Here is a 6,076-nt window from a genome sequence, read left to right as displayed (position 1 = left end):
CTCAAGGCTAGCACTCTACCACTTGAGCCACAGCGCCACTTCAGGCTTTTTCTGCTTCTGTGGTGCTGAGGAATTGAATATAGGGCCTCATGCATGCAAGGCAAGCACTCTACCACCGAGCAACCTTCCCAGGACCCTCTTCTTCTCTTAATTAGGGAAGATTCCAATTTGGCAATATGAAGAACCAAGCTAAAAGGCAGATCTTTTTGTGTCTGTCTATGTTCACATGTCTAAGTTCACAGACAAAATTGGAATAAAACCAAGGCTAATCAAGAAATATACTGGAAGCTGGGCGTGGTAGTTGATAACTGTAATACTAGCTACTCAGGGGGCTGTGACCTAGGGGGCTCCATTCTCCCCTCTTTCTATTCCCTGAAAGTGACTGGAATTTTTGATTTGGCAAATACTTGAAAGAGCTGAGTTTGTATGACTGTGTGTTTTGAGAAGCCATATGGTAAAAGGGGAGGCAGTCAGGAGATCTGACTTCCAGACTTTTGGACTTCCAGACTATCTCCTTTGGGATATCAATTTTCTGTAACTCCAGCCACTCACACACAGTGAGCCCAAAGGAGGTTATTCTTAGGGGAGGAATGCAAAGGTGCAATGCCTCTTTACCTCTGATCATATAAAACCACTCTGTACACCACTTTTATAATAACAATAAAATTTTAATTATCTCTTTTAATGTTTTTTATTGTGAAAACACCATACAGAATGGTTACAATTACATGAGCAAGGTAATAAGTACATTTCTTATCAAGCATTGTTGCTTCCTCCTTTGTTTGTTTTTCCCTACCATCCCTGCCCTCCCATCTCCACGACTACGCTCCCTGTCAAAGTTGTAAAGTTTGTTTTTCAACATAGCATTGTTGCAATGGGTCCACCTGGATCCCTATTTAAACAATTTGTTTTTTCCCTTCCCCTCCACAAATTATACCAACATCAAATACAGTGAAAACAGGGGTTATACCATGGGGGAGGGACATACAAAGCAACAAAACAAAACACTTATGTCCTTATCTTGGGGTTCATTTTGCCTAACATCATCTTATCTGACCTTTTCTGCTTGTCTCAGACATATACTAGTTATTGCAAATAAGGGAAACCATGAGACCTATGTTTCTTTGGGCCTGACTTACTTCACTTAATATAATTTTTTCCAAGTCTTTCCATTTCCTAGCAAATGGGGCAATGGCATTCTTTCTGATGGAGGCATACAATTCCATTGTGAATATATACCATATTTTCTTGATCCATTCATCTACTAAAGGGCATCTGGGTTGGTTCCATATCTTAGCTATAGTAAATAATGCTGCAATAAACATAGTTGTGCTGGTAGCTTTAGTGTGGTCTTCTTTGTGATCATTTGGGTAAATGCCCCAAAGTGGGATTGCTGGGTCATAGGGGAGCTCTATGTGGAGTCTTTTGAGGAACCTCCATACTACTTTCCAAAGTGGTTGAACAAGTTTACACTCCCACCAACAATGTGGTGGGTTCCCTTCTGTCCACATTCCCTCCAGCATCTGTTGTTCTTATAGAGTTCTTGATTATAGCCATTCTAACTGAGGTGAAGTGGAATCTCAATTTTTTTCTCAATGTTATTTTGATTTGCATTTTTTTATGGCTAGAGAGGTTGAGCTTTTCTTATGTGTCTATTGGCCATCCTTCTTTCCTCTACAGAGAAGTTTCTCTGTAAGTCTTTAGCCCACTTATTTATTGGACAGTTGTTTCTTTGAAGATTAATTATCTGTAAGTAGTGTGCAAAGAGGTTTCAATTCAACATGTCAGTTTGTGGGTACAATGTATTTTGATAAATGCCACCCCTTTCTCCATTCTCCCTCATCACCTCAATTTACATAATTCCATTTTCACGCATGTACATTGAACATTATGAGTTCATTCATCTGCCCTTCCCCTCTCCATACACCTTCTCCCCTTCCACTTGACCTCCCCACAACATGTGTTCCAGCTTTCTTGTATTCATTTTATTAAACTGTAATTTAGCTGCTCAAAGGAGTTACACCACTGGAATCCTCTCCTACATATAGCAGACTTTTGTTAAGATGTTTGTGTAGATAGATAGATAGATAGATAGATAGATAGATAGATAGATAGATAGATAGATAGATAGATAGATAGGCATATGACTATGCCTATCTTTCTATCTATATAGAGAGATGCATATCTAGAGCCTACAGTTAGCTTGGCCCACTCTTCTCCCTCCAATGCAGATTCTCCATGAAGCTGGGCTCCTTCAAGGGAGTCTCAATACCAGTTATAAAAGTTCACCTTCACAGAGAATGACCAGTGTCAGGAGCTGGTTCTCTGTTAGGAAAAGTTCTGGGTTGTGCCTCTGGCTCTGTCATTTGCTACTCACAGGACTTTAAAATAATATCCTCAGGTCAAGTTTCCTAATATGTAAACAACTCTGGCCCTTCTCTGATCTACACAGCATGAAAGGTAAAAAGGGAAATAGACACATATCCAGCCAAAATGCCCAGAATCCAGATTTATTTGGAAAATAGGAGCAAACACACCAGGACTTCCCACATCCCAGACCCTACCTAAACAATTTGTATAGATAGTCTTTTACACAGAAAGAAGTTAATAAGCCAGCTACTGGAGGATGGAAATTGCTTAGGGGCAAAGAAAGGGCTGAAAAATAACAAGGTATCTGTGTTAACTCTTCCTTTATACCAGACAAGAGGACTGAGGCTGCCTGGCATGCACAAGCCACATCACTGATTTGTGATGGAGGCCAAAGTGCCATCCAGACTACTGGCTTACCCCACATTCTCCTGGCTTTAGGAGTATCAGCTGGCCAGGAGTATCAGAAAAAAGTGTGGGACTTACACGGGTCCTGGAAGTACATAAAAAGATAGAATGGAATCTCCAGGCCATCACCCAGCATAAGCAGGTGCTTGGTACAGGATGTTATTAATAGTTGAGATTGAGCAGTGCTTAGGCAGAAGGCTCCAGAGCCCACCTCTGAATAGCAAAATTCCTCTAAACCTAGATGCCTTCCATCTGTGTAACTGTCTAATTCACCCAGTACTGCATCTGAGCATGAGGGCTGAAGGAGGAAATATTAGTACCTTCTTATTTTTATGAATTTACTTTATTGTTTACATTTATTTATCTTTCCTATCTTTTATGGAGTGCAAAGAGGTTCCAATTTAACATTTTACACCTCTGTCAAAAAGCCTAGAGTCCAGATTTCTTTATCAAGAAAATAGAAGCAGACACACCCAGAATTTCCTCACCCAAAATCCTTTGCACAGAGAGAAGTGAAGAGAGATGGATGTTGAAAGAGAAAAACTGCCAGAAAGAGCCAAGAGAATGGCCAACGCCTCCCAGCAGAAAAGGTCATGTGAGCAAGGGAAAGAGCTTGGTGTTTTCCTGACTTAATTACTGTATTCTCCATCCCTTAGTCCAAGCAGGTAATGGTGCTTAATTTTCATGTGCTTCCCTTGGCAAGTCCACCTGTCATCATCACATACAACTCTTCTTGCATCCTAAGCAGCTGCTTGCCAAGTTCATCTATTCAGGTAACAAGCACTTGTTACCTATTGTCTTTTCTGAACATCACAGCTCTCCCTAAGTGTCCACCTCCAGAAAAGGAGGGAGGAACAGAGAAGAGGAAATTATAGCTACAGGGTGGCCTTCAATTCAAAGGGGCCAGCATCCAGTTTGGAAGGTCCAGGAGACTACCTGGGGAGACATATCTGAACTCAGATACAGAGAAGCTGGACAGACAAGAGAAAGGGACTGAGCTCAGCTCAGGGCCTTTTCAGTCTTTTCTTACTCAATAATGAGTGAATGAGTGTGTATGTGTGCGCACACACACACACACACACATGAGCACTGAACTTAAACTCAAGGCGTAGGCATTGTCACTTAGCTTTTTGTGTTCAAGGCTAGCATTGTACTACTTGAGCCACAGCTACATTTCTGGCTTTTTGGTGGTTAAATGAGGATATGAATCTGGCTTCTAACTACAATCCTTAGATTTCATCCTCCTGAGTAGGTAGGATTACAGGTCTGAGCTACAGGAACCTGGCTCTTAGCTTCAATTTCTGCTGTTGAGCATGTAAAGAAACACTGGATATTTTCCATGAATCTGGCTGTTTCTTTTCACTCTGGCCATGGGAAGTCACTGAAGGAGGGGACCAGGTACCATCCTCTTTCTGTAAAACTATGAACTCACTAGCCTCAAAAACATGATTTTATTAAAGATTATAGACACATGAAAAGGTTGCTTTTCCTCTCATTTACTTCCTGATGGCCCCAAATCTACAATGTAGACTTAAAAATAGACCATAACTACAAATATGGTTAAAATCTAAGAGCCAATTACAGCAGAGCTGTTGCTTAGACCATTTTAGGGAACAAAACTCTCTTTAGACTAATAAGAAATAAAAATTCCTTCCACATTTTGCTAAATTTAACTGAGAGGTTTTGTCAAGAACTTGTTTATAAAATGTTTTACATAAAACATCAACATAAAAAATAAGATTATTTTATTTCAGTAAATACTTAAGTTTAAAAGCATGTTTTTCTTTTTATTACACTTATGGAGGGTCCTTTGTATGTAGATATTAAGTAATATGCTCTGCATATATACATTACTTCATTCAAACCCACTAACCACACTGTGCAGTAAGTACTTCAATCCCATTTTACAGATGAGGAATATATGGACTAGAAAAGGCATATTTGTCTCAAGCAGACTTCTACAAAGTATGAATACAAACCTGTATTTACTCTATTTATTGGGTTCTCATTATATATCAGGAACTATTCTTAGCACTTTTCAACTATTAACAGATTTAATCCTCATGACAATATTATAGAAAGATACTCTGCTAATAATCTCCATTTTGGATAAAGAAAAAATCCCTTGGTACAGTTAATATAAACAATTTTTTTAAAAAGCCAAGTTCATACCTATAATCCTAGCTACTCCAGAGGCTGAGATCTGAGGATCATGGTTCAAAGGCCAGCCTGAACAGGAAAGTCCATGAGCCTCATCTCCAATTAACCACCAAAAAGATGGAAGCAAAGCTATGGTTGAAGTGGCAGAGTGCCAGCCTTGAGCAAAAAAGCTAAAAGACAGTGTCTAGGCCCTGAATTCAACGCCTAATACTGACACAAAAAAAACTGAAAATAAGAAAAACAAATAAATGACAGGAAAGTAAACTCATCTCTAATTATGTAGAGGAAATACCTGCACAGCTAATGTGGGAATATCATGGAAGTTGTTTTGTCTGTATAAACAATGAAACCTGTTAAAATTGCTTTAAGAAGCAAGGAAAAACAATTTTAAAAAATTTTAATTCCTAAAAAAGGCAGGAGGGAAAAGGGAGAGTGATTAAGAGCATAATAACACCATATAAAAGCAAGGAAATGTTCACATGAGCCACCCCCAACTCTATAGACTAATAAAAAATTAATATAAAAAATAGATTTAAAAACTAGGACAGAGATAGATGAAATCATCTGTCTAAAATATCACACACACACACACACACACACACACACACACACACACACACACACACACCTACCTTCTGGCCCTAATGCCTTGTACAACTGGGGCTATGGCAGATTCTCAGGCAGGTCAGACAAGTCAAGGTCACGCTTCCCTCTGGCTGTACACAATTCACAATGGAGAGGTCTGTCTAGATCTTGTGCAACTGTGGGAAGTGGTAGCTGGGCTTAGGAAACAGCATGGTCAGCTGTAAGACTGTAGAACTTTGGGACTGACCTTTATGATCCGTTTGTAAGGAAAAAACCGTTTAATCGGCCTTCCTCTAAAAAAAGCCAATTCTTTGCTGACTATGGCCTCATCTGCCACCCTGGTCAGTTCTATGAGGCGTGTGAGAAAGTATATACAAATGCTTAACAGAAACTGTCAGTTAAATTTAGCAAGACTTGGAGAATATTTTCACACTCAATGCTGGTGAATGGTGGCAAAACTGGGACACTTGCACATCACTCATGGATGGGAAGACAGAAGCAATCACTCAAAACAATCAACACATTTAAATACACTTACAGCTTTCTAGGTGAGAAA

At 39.5% G+C, this 6,076-nt stretch overlaps 1 protein-coding gene across 1 annotated transcript in view; it reads right to left on the bottom strand.

Annotated features, from left to right (window-relative positions):
* St6gal1 (ST6 beta-galactosamide alpha-2,6-sialyltranferase 1) overlaps positions 1 to 5,633 on the bottom strand; it is a 69,471-nt gene extending 63,838 nt beyond the window's left edge. Inside the window, exon 1 of the mRNA XM_013034802.1 lies at positions 5,568 to 5,633. The gene's annotated coding sequence lies outside the window, so the exon portion shown is untranslated. The remainder of the gene's footprint in view (positions 1 to 5,567) is intronic.
* Between the last annotated feature and the right edge of the window lie 443 nt (positions 5,634 to 6,076).

The sequence above is a fragment of the Dipodomys ordii genome, unplaced genomic scaffold (genome assembly GCF_000151885.1).
Source record: "Dipodomys ordii isolate 6190 unplaced genomic scaffold, Dord_2.0 Scaffold196, whole genome shotgun sequence".
Taxonomy (NCBI): Eukaryota; Metazoa; Chordata; class Mammalia; order Rodentia; family Heteromyidae; genus Dipodomys; species Dipodomys ordii.
This window is presented reverse-complemented; position numbering and strand designations above follow the sequence as displayed.